General features: G+C 36.4%; 2 long non-coding RNA genes across 3 annotated transcripts; one reads left to right on the top strand and one right to left on the bottom strand.

Annotated features, from left to right (window-relative positions):
* Positions 1–5073: 5073 nt before the first annotated feature.
* On the bottom strand, positions 5074–5922 carry LOC131989830 (uncharacterized). 2 transcript variants are annotated; one of them, XR_009395993.1, is made up of 3 exons: positions 5652–5922; positions 5450–5507; positions 5074–5376 (listed from the first exon to the last, which is right to left on the bottom strand). It is a non-coding gene; the product is annotated as an uncharacterized LOC131989830 (long non-coding RNA). The 2 variants fall into 2 exon arrangements; XR_009395992.1 differs by having other exon boundaries at positions 5074–5507; positions 5652–5767; positions 5849–5893.
* Positions 5923–7841: 1919 nt separating this feature from the next.
* LOC131989808 (uncharacterized) lies at positions 7842–12085 on the top strand. The gene is made up of 5 exons (XR_009395990.1): positions 7842–7986; positions 8938–8978; positions 9270–9339; positions 9562–9639; positions 10834–12085. It is a non-coding gene; the product is annotated as an uncharacterized LOC131989808 (long non-coding RNA).
* Positions 12086–15959: the final 3874 nt, after the last annotated feature.

The following is a 15959-nucleotide window of genomic DNA, read 5'->3' as shown; positions in this document are numbered from 1 at the left end:
ATGGTGGTGCAAGCATCATGATATGGGCATGTTTCTCCTACTATGGGGTTGGGCCTATTTATCACATACCAGGGATCATGGATCAGTCTGCATATGTCAAAATACTTGAATCAAATCAAATCAAATCAATTTTATTTATATAGCCCAAAATCACAAATCACAGATTTGCCTCAAAGGGCTTCACAGACTGTACATGGTACGACACCCTCTGTCCTTAGACCCTCACATTGAAGAGGTCATGTTGCCTTATGCTGAAGAGGACATGCCCTTGAAATATGTGTTTCAACAAGACAATGAGCCCAAACACACTAGTAAACCAGCAAAATCTTGGTTCCAAACCAACAATATTGATGTTATGGCGTGGACCTTAATCCAATTGAGAACTTGTGAGGTGACATCAAAAATGCTGTTTCTGAAGCAAAACCAAGAAATGTAAATGAATTGTGGAATGTTGTTAAAGAATCTTGGAGTGGAATAACAGCTGAAAGATGCTACAAGTTGGTTGACTCCATGCCACATAGATGTGAAGCAGTTATAAAAAACTGTGGTCATACAACTAAATATTAGTTTAGTGATTCACAGGATTGCTAAATCCTAGAAACAAAAAAGTTTGTACAAAATAGTTTTGAGTTTGTAAAGTCAACGGCAGACACTGCTATTTTTTTTTAACACACCCCTTTCAACTAATTGCCCAATTGCACAGCCTTAAGAGTGTGCATATCACAAATGCTGGGTCTTGTTGGTTTTCTGAGAATCAACAGCACCTACTGGTAAATTGTTTGCCATGTAGCAATAAAAAAATATACTAAAAACCTGGATTGATCTGGTTAGTCACATTGGACTGCTATTATTTTGAACACTACTGTAGCTGTGTGTTGGCTATTATTAGACTGATCCGCCCCACTGTCCCCCCAGAAGGAGACAAACATCTCCGGTATAACAGGATTAATGTTACCATAGTTAGACTCATTTACATTACATCAGTGGTGGAAGAAGTATTCAGATTACTTCTACACACACTGTTAAATTACTTCCACTCCTGCATTCAAAACGTATTGAAGTAAAAGTACAAAAGTATATATGTTTGCAGTTTATACAAACATATATATACAAATTCACATTTAGTCTGCTGTTTTTCATTTGTGATCTGCTTAATACAGCATTAAAGCATATACATCAGGTCAAATATGTATAAATGATATGGTTAAACAAAAGTAACACAAACAAACAAGAAGTAATTAAATAATAAACTGTGTAAATGGAAATAAGTCAAATTAAATGAAGTGAAATAAAGTAAAATAAAATAAATAATAAATAATAAAACATGAGATTATTGCATTAATATGGTCATGGCAGGTCTCCATCTGTTAACAAATACATCTTTTTGAAGCCTCAAGGAGTTAGAAGTTATTTGTTCCATGTGATAGATTTCCCAGACCTTCTCAATCCACATATTGGCCCTCATTTATCAAGTGAGCGTAGAAACGAGCGCAGATCTGAGTGTATATTTCGTCTTAGGACAGGGTCCACGTGTGATTTATCAAACGATCGTATCTCTCCAATCACAGCGTAAGAATGATCGGCTGTTGATAAATGTGGCGGCTCGAAACAATCGTCATTTAAATACCACGCCCTAATATATACCAGATTCAGAAGGCTCGCCTTCAGAGTTTACGACACCGAAGGGCGCAATACGGCCAAAAAGGGTTTTTTCACCCCCTAAAGTGAACTTTATTAGCAAAGTGCACCGTTACAAATGACAATAGGGGCAATATAGACATATTACAGAAATACGCAGCGACGGAGGTTTATGAAATAAAAGTACTTACAGTTATAAACTCAAACAAGTTCACTGAATATTTTACATTTGGAGCACGGACTTAGAAGTTTTCAGCTTTTTGGTTGAAGGAGGTAAACAATGTTTTAAAGTAAGTTTTAATTAAAAAAAAGAGGAATTTCTCAATCAGAAAGTGAAACGCTGACGTCCAACAGCTGCAACACAAACTGGTTTTGTTTGGCAGCATAAAAAGTGAAAAAGAAGGAAATCAGTGGTGCTGTCAGCAAAGTAGCGGACTATTAAACTCCCGGCGAGGTTTGAGTAATTCCATGGTGTTTTTAAAGCCTAACAATCTATATAATATCCGAATATTGCTATTATTATGATGGAGATATATTATTCACCTCTTTACATTTACTAATAATGATGTCCTAGTCAGAGGAGCGCGTGGCAGCGGTGATTGGAAATGTTTCTATTCGGGCAGCACCGCTGGTAAAAGAGACGACGACGCTCCGGTGTGGGAGCTGGATAACAGTAAACAGCAGTAGACAACAACATTTAATATCCTCGGCTGGTATTCTGTTTCAAGAATTTCACGATCGCAGGGTGTATTTATTTTTGGATTATGTTTTAATGATAAATTATGTAGTCTAAACATGTTTTGCTTTGTCACCATTAAAAATCAAAACACCAAAGAGTTTTATCAGCTCCAGGCATCGATACTATAGTCTAAGATCAATTCTCCGACTCAGACGTGTGGACTTCACGCTGACTCAAACCTGTGTACACGAGCTGAGAGCAGACTGAGATCTGATCGTACCCTCCGCTCACGTCCACATTGATAAAGAGGCTTGCGTAGAAATCATCTTACGCCCACTTTACGCTCACTTTCTGACGTACGCTCGTTTGATAAATGAGGGCCATTGTATGTTGGAGGGTTTTAACCATTTAACAGTATTACATTTAAGAGCTGAAATCAGTAACATTTGTAAAATATATTTTCCCCCCTTTCAGTTATGTAATTTGGTATTAGTCCAAACATTACCATCTTGGGATCTTTATTAAAACTTTTCTGGAATACTGTTCCAAGTGCATCAAAAACCTCATCCCAGAATTTTTTCAGTTCAGGGCATGTCCAAAATATATGAATATGGTTACCAATGTGTGTACCACAACTTCTCCAGCATTTATCTGAGTGTGTGAGCCTCATTTTAAATATGATTGCTGGTGTCTGTGGGAGCGGGGGAATATACTAAGGTTGCCTTAGTCCTAAAATTATGACCTGGGTTACTCACTGACAGGACTGGGTCATTTAAGGATAGGAGAGGTCAGAGTTCAGGGAAGGTATGCATGGGGGAGAAGCAGAATAAGCAAGGACAGGATGTGAAAGCTTCAGTAGACAACAAAACACACACATAAAGTTTGAAAGATCAGTGAGATGTACGATCTCCAGATGCTTGGTTAAGGGGTGGTAACCAATGCATATTACAAACAAATTGACCAATTGCGTTAAAGAGCCCACCCACTGGACGGAGTTTCGCCAAAATACAGCAGTACTGTACCAGTGCAATTAGATTCTTTTCAAAATCGTGTTCATTTCATAATCATTTATAAGTTAATTTACATGGAAACAAGGTGACAATGTGACAGTGGGCTCTTACAGGGCTGCAGAGCAAGGGTCCTTCCTCATCTCACATTTGGAACTCTGCGATAATTCCCATAACTTGTTCTCAATTTATTCCAAAATGATCATCATTCATCAAATCGGTCATTCGCTCCATTCCAAGGAGATCAAAAAATTCAAGTAACCATGTTTCTTTTGAAAAACAATTTGTCTTACGTGTCTTTCAATTCATCAAAATCATTCTTTTAGCAACCAAAAAGCCTAGGCCTGCTATTTTCCTATCTCTCTTTGACCTGAGTTGTGCAGCCCTGTACCCCAACAAACAAATGAGAGGACGAGGACAGAGTTCCATCTTCAGCATGACTGACATTGAATGGACCACATCCTCCCAGAAGGATTTAACTGCCGGACAATGCCACAACATGTGGATCAGAGTTCCTACCTGACCATTTGTATTCTTCAATTGTAAAAATGTTAAGCTTATATATGGCAATGAAGCACTTCATTTTAACATAGTCATGGAAAAAATGTTTTCTTCAGCATCTTGTTCATTTTAATGCCTCGTACAACTAAAGGTACATTTGTTTGGACAAATAATGACAAAGATATATATTAATTTAAGAGCTGATATCTAGACATTTTTCATGTTTTCTTGATAACCATGATTCAGGGTCTTTTTACCACTGTGACCAAAGTCTCTATTTCAGTCTTCACCAGCAGCAGAGAAAATTTCCACTACAATTTGGTGTAATCCCAAAGTGGGATCCCTTGAGTGATCGTCTTGGATGGGACGCGGACATTGACGGGCCATCCTGGAAGAAAACACTTTCAGTCTCCAACCTCGAAAATCCCCTTCTGAGAAGGGAGAACTGACCGCAAACGCCCCGGATCGTCACTGATGGGATTTCCAAGAACGCAATTCAGCTAAATTCATCAGGTGAGCACTGAAATATTATTTTTTTTTTTTATTATTACAGGTTATGAAATTACAAATATTAACAGCTTCATCACATATTCAATTCATCCTGCCACATTTATGCATTTTTTACAAGAGGCAATGCAAAAAGAAGTAAATAAGATATTCATTTTTAATTGTTTGCTTATTCAATGAATTGTTTCATTAAAAGAAAAAAAACAAAAACACAGGGGGGGTGGAAGACTCCACGCACCGTTCTAGTTTTCCCCACTCCATTTACTCCAGTTTTTTTAAATTCTTCTTCTGTTTCTTAATGTGTAGGTGATTCTTTCCATTTCCTTAATCTCATCTACTGTTATTTTCCATTTGTTGATGGATGGTGAATTAACATCCAACCAATTTCGTGTGATCTGTTTTAATGCAGCTATACAAATGTGACCAGGGCAACTATAAGCCCCCCGACACTGGATGTGACAACGCCACCCTGGGAGTTTCACCCAGGGAAATACACACTTACTATCTAGGTTCTTAATAAAAAGGAGGAGCAGAGACGTGCGTTTCCAGGTATAGACAAATGAGATTTTATTTAAATATAAAATAATGCACACAATACTAAAAATGCGCAACAGTGACAGGCTAAAATGGCTACCAGTACAAGGGAGGGGGTATCAGGGAAGTCTGCAGGAGGGAGTGAGTGAGGGGAAGGGGGAACCACCACCACCAGGCCGGGATAAAGGGAAGTCAAATGCACTGCAACACAAAAGACACGCAATAAGTTTCACACAAAATCAAAATAATCATGCAAAATGCGGTAAATTAGACATGCAAAACACAGGCAGGGGAGAAGCAGACAAAAAGGAAGACCTCCACCATGTGACCCACCGCCTACAGAAATATGGCAGCCCACCTGTACTGGCACCAACAACAACTATATATTAAAAAAAAAAAAAAAAAAAAAAAAAAAATCACTCACAGGTAGTATAATAAAGCAAAATAACCCAAAAAAATATACAAAGTAAATTAAGTAGGGACAAAAACAGCAGTAGGTCAGAGCTCCTCCTAATAGGGCAAAAATAAACCATATTAACAAAATAAATAAGCCACAAAATTGCTACTGAAGGTATTGCATTACCTTGGCAATTGTCTTACAGCAATTAGGTCATGCAGCAATCACCATCATCATCTCAATCCTGCCACGAGAGGTAAGTAGTTACATTAAACATGATGGCACACAACTCAAATGTGAATGTAAAAGCTAACATTTGTTAAAAGGAGGAGGAGTATCTGAAACACAACCATGGTTAAAAAAAAAATATAACAAATTACCATTTTACCTGAGAGTTACAGGTTACTGTCTGCATGTGATCTGGAATACAAATGCACTAAGTGCTACACAGCGCAAGGAGGGGAGGGGAGCAGCCACTGCGTCCACATATAGCTCTGATCCTTCCTGCAACAATTTACATGAATAAAAAAATACTTAAGTCTGTGCTAAAAACATACTTCATACCCATGACAGTGCGCACCTTACCGGGACAATATTGCTCCACCAGGACGGTCAGGTAGAGAGCGCAAGGCCAGCCTGCTGCAGGCTGCTTGCAGCTACATTTAAAGGGACTGTGAGGTGATTAGCACTCACCTGTTATCAGTTAGGCTGATTAAGGGGTGTGGCTGCACTGACAAGAGGAAGGGGAGAGCCCTACTCATCACACGTATCACTGTATACAGATATTTATCTCCTTTCTTCTCAATTTTGGATGGAATAATACCTAAAAGAATATTAAGTGGTTTTAATGGCTTCTTTAAATAAAATGTACTGATGATTTTCTCCTGAACTGCCCTCCAGAATGTTTCTAACACTGGACAGAAATAAAAAATATGTGCATGGTTAGCTTCTTGTTCCAGACATTCCCTCCAGCATTTTGCACTTCCTGATGGACTATATTTTGATTTAATGATTGGTGTTACGAAGAGCTTCATGTTAATTTTCCAGGCAAATTCTTTCCAATACTTTGATTGTGTTGTCTTAAATATTCTTTTACATGCTTCTTCCCATTCTTCTTCTGATATTGTTATTGCCAGTTCCTTTTCCCATTTTTCTTTAGTGTTATCTACAGATTATTTTGTTTCCTGTAGAGTTTTATACAGTTTAGAGATTCCAGTATTAAAGCTATTTCTATTTTTGTTGATGAATTCCAATAATGTATGTTTTCTCTGAATCTGTTCTCTCTGCTCTTCCATGAGATAGCTCCTTATCTGGAAATATTGAAATAAATCCTTATAGTCTAAATTAAATGTTTTTGCTATTTTATCAAAGGGGTCTAGCACAGTATTTGTCATCAATTGTGAGTACAATTGTAACCCCTTCTCTGCCCAGCCTTCTAATACTGTATACATTTTACTAGGCAAAAAGTCTGGATCATTCACCATCTCTCTAAAGTAAACACATTCTTTATCAAAATTATACATTTTCCGAATACATCTCCAATTTTTTAATGTGCTCTCTACACATCTGTTGTTTTTATTGTATTTGTGCATTTCTTTTAAACTTAGGAAGGGTAGTGTTCCAATTTATATTGATGTTGATTGTTTTTCTATTAATTTCCATTTACCTTTTACCCCATTGTTCATCCATTTCATTATAATATCTATTAGAGTAGCATGAAAGTAAGTCATTAAATCTGGGAAGCTAAGCCCACCCTTTTCTTTAGGTTGGGTTAACGTACTTAGTTTTTTCCTTTTCCTTTTGTAATTCCAGATATAATTTGACAATATTATATTCCACCTTTTAAAGCTGCTTTTGGGGATATATATTGGTAAGGTTTGAAATAAAAACAAAAATTGTGGTAAAACCATCATTTTTACAACCTCTACTCTGTTCAATATTAATTTGGTATTGTTTTCCATCTACTGAGGTCTTGTTTGAGTTTATTTTCTAAAACTTGATAATTATCTATGTATAGACTATTTAAGTCTTCGGTAAGGTAGATTCCCAAGTATTTAATTTTCTTTAAATCCCATTTCAATTTATATCTCTCTTTAACTTCTGGCGATATTGAATTTTGAAACGTTAATACTTCACATTTACTTTCGTTCAGTTTGTAGCCTGAATATTTACTGTACTCAGAGATTGTTTCCATTAAGTTTGGTAGAGATTGATCTGGGGAAGTTAAATAAATAATCACATCATCTGCATGTAATGCCAATTTATGTTGTTCTTCTTTTATAACTACACCTTTAATGTTATTATTTCTCCTTATACTTTCTGCAAGTGCCTCTATGCAAATTGCAAATATAATTGGTGAAAGAGGGTCTCCTTGTCTTGTCCCTTTATGGATTGAAAACCTTCTAGACAGTGTGCCATTCACCTTCACTCTAGACATTGCACTATAAAAAAGGATTTTTGTGGGTAGTAAATATAATCCATTCAAATTGTCTAAATTATACCCAAAAAAATCGGTCAGCACGTGAACTGTATTATATTGGGTACATTTGACCTTCTCTACCCATTTTTTAACAGTAACAATTTCCACACAAATAAACTGAATAATATCTACCCAGAGATTTTGGGTGTGCACTGAAGGGTGCGCATGCGTGGTCACTTCTTCTTTGCTGTGGACCGTTGGTTGGCGGGACGTCTCCGGTTGTGGTTTGGCATCGTGGTTGAAGGTAAGATTGATATAGATCATAAAACTGTGTTTCTTTTGATGAATGACAATGTGAACACATGTATAATTCTGATAAATCGCAAGATTAATCGGGAACGCTCGGTATTAAACACGAAATTACGGCTAATTGAGCACAAGCAAGGTCTTCTGGAACGCAATATGAAAGATGCTAGTAAGAATGTTAATTTCTAAGCTAAATTAGCTACATAGTGGATATGATATGATGTTTAATTGGGGGATACGCTTACAGTAAACTTCATTTTCTAACTAACTTGGCCCATATTGTTACGGCATAATGTCGCATTTTTCACTGCATGTCCCTCGTCGGACTCGTACACCGTTGCCACCGTTACTATGGTGGCTCTTCTTCTTTTTTTTTTTTTTTACAGCATACGGCATGGGGTTCTCGGGGGACACAAATAAGTGATGCACATAAATTATATGTACCCAGCGTTAGCTTTAAGCACGGTACAATGATACAAACACAGAAAGACGGGAGAAACATTGAAACAGGTGTATAGAGAGTTGATACCGCTCATAACAAACAGCTCTGTGCGTCGCGAGTTACGGAGACAAGCTGATGTTTACACTAACGGACAGCTGTCCGACCGGAGCAGAAATAGGAGGTGAAGTAACGTTAGTATTATGCAGTGTTTATTTCACGTTGTCAACCAAATAGCACAACAGGTACTTAAAACTCATTCGAGTCTGTGTGTATTGCCTTCTTCTGGGCAAATGTTAAGGTTCAAATACTTTTACTCAATTATTAGAAGCTAAACCATGAGTCTCCAATTCAAAGGGTTAATGTAAATACGCAGCACGTGTGTAATGTAGGTGCATCAACATGCTGCTTATCTGTTATGCCAAACTGTCATTAGGCATTTTATATCTTTTCTAAATCTTAAAGTTTTAACAATCAAATATTCTGTGTTTCTTTCTTTTGATTTTACAGCAGGATCTATGAAAACGTGGAGACCAATTTGAAAGCATAAGGTATGTCAATTTAAACGAAAGATAAATATGCTTTAGATACATCAACTGAATGCAAAGCCTTCTGATTTAAAGGAAATATATGTGTATACTTGTTTTTAGCCACATTACATCACTCTAATTTTAATAGCTGAAGAAAATATCTCTTTTTTTTACTTATTAAAATGCTGTTCACGTAATGTGTGTGTTCTTATGTGCTAAATTACATTGATCACATTTTCTGCCTATTTATTGATAAATTAGCACTTTTTAAATGTGTAGAATATTGTCTGACATTCTGTTAATCTTTCACAGCTGGATCTATATTAAGCCAATGAACGGCTACTTGACCAGCCCACAACCTCATCTGTTTGAATACAAAAAGGTACGGTTTCATAACATGATTTTAACGGACCATAATTGAACGCTTTATGGACACATTCAACTCAGGAATATAAGGGGCATTATACCTTACTCTCAATGAATTGGTTGTGCAAAACATGTAGATTTTGTACATCAAAACGCTTGGACCTTCTGAAACACTATCGATTACAACATGAAAACTGTTTGCAGACATGAGTAGTAACTTAAATTCATGTCATTGCAGTTCCTCAGGGATGTGGTTGTCAGTTGCCTCATCGAGTACCTTGGAGAACAAAAGGAAGATCTGTTCCAAGACTGCCAGGTATGGTATTAAACAATAGTCAACTCGGACACAATTTTTACATTTCAGAGAACTTAATTTTATTAAATGGATTGAGTATGACTGAATATATTTTTTTATTTAAGTATACCCATATCCAAAGACCTCTGGATTGCCTTAGTTTGTCACCTGCTTGTAATGAACAGGGATTAAAGTTCTCCGTCGCTATGACGAACTTCCGTCAATTTCAAAATTGCAATATTTTTTGTCTGTCAATCAGACACAGCAACAAGCAAAATGCTATTTTTAGGTTATAAAATATAGTACTACATGAATTTATAGAAGTCTTTGGGTTTGTTTGCTAGTTACTTCTCAGATTCAGATTTATAATGAAAAATAGGATGAATACACTTTTTGCCAAAATATCTTTAATATATTCCCTGGGAATTCACAAGGTATCCAGCCACAGTTATGTAAATAGGATTAGTTCCAACTGTAGCAATGACAATAACATGTGGAACACATCAATGCATTAAAAATTTATACATATAATTTATATTCTGTAAAAGGTACATTTTTGCAAAATAACTATATTTTATCTGTTACTCCAGACTACAGTCTTCTAACTTGTTTGAAGGTATGTCTGTGTTGTTATGTGACTTTATGCAGCTTTATGTCAAGAGTAGAGTAGGCTTCTTATTCCACTGTCCTAATTAATATATAATTACTTATTATCTATCTCAAAATGCTCCAAAAAGCTTAATTTTAATGTTAGAATAGCTAGATTTTTCCACTGGGAGACATTCCCCGAGACCCCCCTAACTTTATTGACTTTTTTATACTCTAACTTATTCAAAGTTTTATATAAAACACCTGTTGCACCTGTTACTCTATATAGGCATAAATTTCACTTTACTGTAGGTCAAATTTGTTAAAAAGAGGCAAGTTCATATCTGTCAGCCCAGATCTTTAGCTTCAAAAAAGAGAAACATGTCAGTTTTATTCCTAAAAAAGAAAACACTTCTGTTGTTTATACATTGAACATTTTTAGTCAAAATGTTTTTTTTGTTGTTTTTTTTTGCTTTAATCCCTGAATAAATTACTGATCAACCTAAATATCCGTTTTTTTCTTCCGTTTAAAAAAAAAAAATTCACAATGAACACTTTAATGCAAGCACTCTACTTGTATGCGTAACTTAAATAAAAGTCCTTATTCTTTGTTTTTGTTTTTTTCAGGAGGACATAGCTGAGGACCACACAGACTAAACCATGAAGGTGCTCGTGATCCATAACCCCATAGCTGAGGTGGATCCAGCGGATGTTTCTATCGTGATAGAGGGCGACAAGGTACTGAACGGATGTGGAAATCGAACCAAGGCCTGTATGCTGTTGATGGGTTTGATTTACGCTCTGAACCTTGAGTATCCCAAGAGTCTGAAATACATCTTTGAAGTATTCCAGAAACTATTTTTGGAGCTTGATGGAGCAAAGCTGCTGAAGAAGGTGCACAGTCTCAAAAGTAAGCTTGTAGAATGAAATTTTGTACATGCCTTTTTGTGCTAATGAATTCTCAAACCTGATTGGAAGAGATGTGTCCTGTGAATTGAGATCAGCCTTTTTTTTTTCTGGGAAGCAGGGCCGCGTTATATTTATCTCGATTCAGACAATGTTTCTCTTTTTGTTTGTTTGTTTCTTAGAGAAAAGTTTTGTTTAGCTTTAATTTTGTCTTCAGCAAGAAAATACTTGAAAATCATTTTTGTTTTTTGTTTTTTTCATATTCAGAAAAGCAGCACCTCAATATTTGTCTAAGATCATCCTTTTTGTTTCTCAGGGGAAAACGACTCAGATATTTGCCTGGTCTAGTATGTTTGATTACTGAACACAAAAAAGAAGCTAATCAAACACATTTCATGTTTTCAATATTGCTCAGGTAGATTGCTTATGTAACCTGATTCCATGACCAATATTGTTTCAGTTTAATCATTACATGTTTTAGATCCCATGACAGAAATAATTGTGGACACTTGTGTGCTAGCTCTTGATTGAATTTTACTTTTATTTATTAAATTTGCACACTATTTTATTTTATCAAACTATTTAGCTTAACATTTTGCCACATAACATATTTTTGGGGGTCTCATTACCAACTTCTATGGTGTAGCACTTTATGTTTCACCTAAATTGTATCTTAATTCTTAAAAGATACTTGACTTGTACGTGTGTTCTTCAATAATCAGGTTATACTGTACTTCAACTCATACTTTGAGGGGGAGAAAGTTTTGTTTGTTTATGTTAAATATTTCGGGCTCAATGCTACTTGTCAAATGTTTAATGTGATTTTTAAAAAAAGGTCAATTAATAAAGCAATTGACTGGATCAATATTGCCTCTTGTGTCATTAACGTTTGGGTTAATCAAGCATGCTTTTTAAAAGTATTAATTGATTAGTTATTTTAATTAATATGTACTAAAAAAAATTAGGTAAAAATAATAAATATCCCCTACTACAAATACTCTACAATCATGAGTAAATATTACTCATTTGTAATAGGTATTTAGATGTAAAATCTATTTCAAAAGGTTAAGTAGACTTTACCCAAATTATTTGAGGATATAATTCTTGATACATTTAGGTAGAACGTACTCAAAAAAAATGGGTAAAATTTACACAATCAAACTGAGTGCAAATTGTTACCTCAATTTTATTGAGTAGATTCTATAGATTCTTTTTTATAGTGTGGGTTTTTATACATTCCTTTGATCCACTTACAAAACGTTTCATGAAAACAAAAACTATTTAGAATCTCAAACATAAATGGCCACGAAACTCGATCAAAGGCTTTCTCTGCATCTAACGTTAAAAGTAAAAGATTTATATCACTGTTCTGTGCATAATCTATTATGTTTAAAGTATGTCTGATGTTATCAGACAACAATCTACCTGGTATGAAACCACATTGATCATCATCTATTATATCAGGCCCAATATCTTTCAGTCTATTAGCTATAATTGAGGTTATTATTTTATGATCAGTGTTTAAAAGTGATATAGGCCTGTATGAGGAGAATTCTGTAGCATCTTTACCTTCCTTATAAATCACATCAGTTATTATAGATGAGTTCCAAGTAGTTGCCCGTGTTCCAGTTTGTAAAGCAAAATTATATACCTGTAAAAGTAATGGTAACACCTGTATTTTAAGAGTTTTATAGAATTCATTAGTATACCCATCATCTCCAGGTGTTTTACACGTTTTTAGTTTATTTATCTGTTGTGATATCTCCTCTGCTGTGATTTCTTTGATTAATCCATGATTTGCCTTCCCTGATACCTGTTTTAAATTAAGTTTGTCTAAAAATACTTTCATTCGATTCCTGTCTAAATCCGCTACATCATTTTCGTATAGCTTTTCATAATATCTTGCAAATTCTTCAGAGATTTTTTCCTTTTCCGTTACCATTTCTTGGTTGCCTCCTGTCTTTAATTTTGTAAGATAAGCTGCCTTACTCTGTTTTTTAAGTCTATATGCCAAGAGTTTTAATGAATTTGGCCCTCCATCATAGTATTTCTGTTTTGCATGTCATTAACTTCTCAACTTCCTCTGTACGAATCCCATCTAACTCTTTGTATTTCTTTTTCAATTCAGTTTTAAACTCTATTTCATTTGTATTTTTATGTTTTTCTTCTAAAAGTTTTATTTGTTGTTCGAGTGTCTTCTGTTTTTGTTGTTTTTGTCTTTTCTTAAATGAAGAATATGCTATTATGTGTCCGCGTAGAACGGCTTTAGCTCCTTCCCATAAAGTGATTGGATTAATATCCCCAGTATTATTAATCTCTATATAATCTTGGAGTATATTGTTCATCTTATCTACAAATATTTTATCCTGCAAAAGACAGTTGTTTAACTTCCATGTTTTTTCTCCTTCCTTTATATTAAGGTTTATATTTATACTCACTGTGGCCTGATCTGATAAGTCCTTTATCCCTATTGTACATGTTTCAATTAACTCTACATCTTTTTTGAACATAAAAAAATAATCTAGTCTATTATAGGTTGAGAATCTACCTGAATAATATGTGTACATTTTTTTTGTTTGATTTAACATTCGCCATGCATCAACCAATCCAAGCTCTGAAATTGCTCCCCTTAGTATTGTCAGCTCTATGTGGTTTATTGTTTGAGGAGTCCAATCTCGGATTTATTGTAAGATTCAGATCTCCTCCCATTACTGTAATTCCTTTACATTTTGTCATTAACAGTTCAATTATTTCTGACATGAATTCTGGGCCTATTTCTGGCGGGTAGTATACATTCACAAAGGAGACCATAATTAGGGACCGAGCACTAACGGTGCGAGGACCCTATTGTAATTGGTCTGTCTATTATTAGGGACCGAGCACTAACGGTGCGAGGACCCTATTGAAATTGGTCCGTTTTTTATTATTATTATTATTAGGGACCGAGCACTAACGGTGCGAGGACCCTATTGAAATTGGTCCGTTTATTAGGGACCGAGCACTAACGGTGCGAGGACCCTATTGAAATTGGTCCGTTTTTTATTATTATTATTATTATTCCCAAAAGTAAATCGCCTTTTTGGGGGCTTTATCATATTCAAAAACGTCCCATATTTGGAATATACATAAATCTCTGGTGAAATTTACGTATTCTAGTGGTCGCGGGAATGGGCGTGGCAAAATGACTCAACAGCGCCCCCTTGAAAGTCAAGAAAATTCAGCCCCTCGCACAGGAATGTCGTAGAGATACGAAATTTGGTATGTACATGTATCATGGCAAGATGCACCAAAAAGTCTCAAGAACCCATACCCTAAAACGTACAGGAAGTCGGCCATCTTTGATCGAAAATGGCGTTTCCTGTTGTTTTTGCCCATTTCCATGCCGCATACTTTAACGAACTCGTCCTACAGATTTCACCCGATCGACTTCACATTTGGTCAGTACCATCACAAGGCCTTTGGGATCAAAAGTTGTATAAAGCTTTACCGCCGGTCAAACTATGTGGGCGTGGCATGGCGGCAAAAAATGGCGTCTCGCCATAAAACACGAGATCGTTATAACTTCCACATACTTTGTCCCATCTGGTCCAAACTTGTCATGCTTCATCAGAGTCCAGCCCTTAACACTTCCACACAACAATATTTCATAAAGCCCCGCCCGTTATGCTTTATCCACGCCCCCTTTCACAAAATAACCACGTTGCGTACTTTACATAACTCCTCCAACAGATTTCATCCCATTGACTTCAAACTTGGTCAGTACCTTCACAAGGCCTTTGGGATCAAAAGTTGTATAAATCTTTACCGCCTGTCACACTATGTGGGCGTGGCATGGCGGCAAATTTTGGCGTCTCGCCATAACACACAAGACTGTATAACTTGACCATACATTGTCCAATCTGTCCCAAATTTCACATACGTGATTAGGGTCCAGCCCGGGACACACCCACGGGTCAATAGTGACACACAGTCATAGCGCCCCCTGCTGGCTACAGGAAGTAACATGTTTTACACCTACCACAAGCACAGTGGTAGGAGACACGCAATTTGGTACGCATAGGGACTGAACCAACAGTGCCACGTCCGACGTGCCCTCCCCTGACGGCGCCTCCCCCGACGGCTCCACTTTGCGAGGGCCCGTTCAGTACTGCGCGCAGTCCTAGTTATTATTATTTTTAGGGAAAGTAAATCGCTTATTTGAGGCCTTTAGCATATTCAAAAACTCACCATATTTGGAATATACATAAATCAGATTTGAAATGTACGTATTCTGGTATTCGCGGGAATGGACCTTGCAAAATGACTCACTAGCGCCCCCTCAAAATTTTCAAAACATCCTCACAATATAGGTTTTTTTCACGTAGACACACAAAAGTTGGGACATATGTGTATCATGGGAATACGCACCAAAAAGCCTCAAGAACCCATACCCGAAAACGTACAGGAAGTCGGCCATCTTGGATTGAATATTGCACTTGTCATCGTTTTTGGCCATTTCCAGGTCGCATACTTTAACGAACTCCTCCTACAGATTTTATCCAATTGACTTCAAACTTGGTCAGTACCATCACAACGACTTTGGGATCAAAAGTTGTATAAAGCTTTACCGACGGTCACACTATGTGGGCGTGGCATGGCGGCAAAATATGGCGTCTCGCCATAAAACACAAGATTGTTATAACTTCTCCATTCTTTGTGCCATCTGGTCCAAACTTCTCATGCTTCATCAGAGTCCAGCCCTTAATACTTCTAAAAGACAATATTTCATAAAGCCCCGCCCCTTATGCTTAATCCACGCCCCCTTTCATAAAATGACCACGTTGCATACTTTAACGAACTCCTCCGAC

This window comes from Centropristis striata, chromosome 17, assembly GCF_030273125.1.
Source record: "Centropristis striata isolate RG_2023a ecotype Rhode Island chromosome 17, C.striata_1.0, whole genome shotgun sequence".
NCBI lineage: Eukaryota > Metazoa > Chordata > Actinopteri > Perciformes > Serranidae > Centropristis > Centropristis striata.
This window is presented reverse-complemented; position numbering and strand designations above follow the sequence as displayed.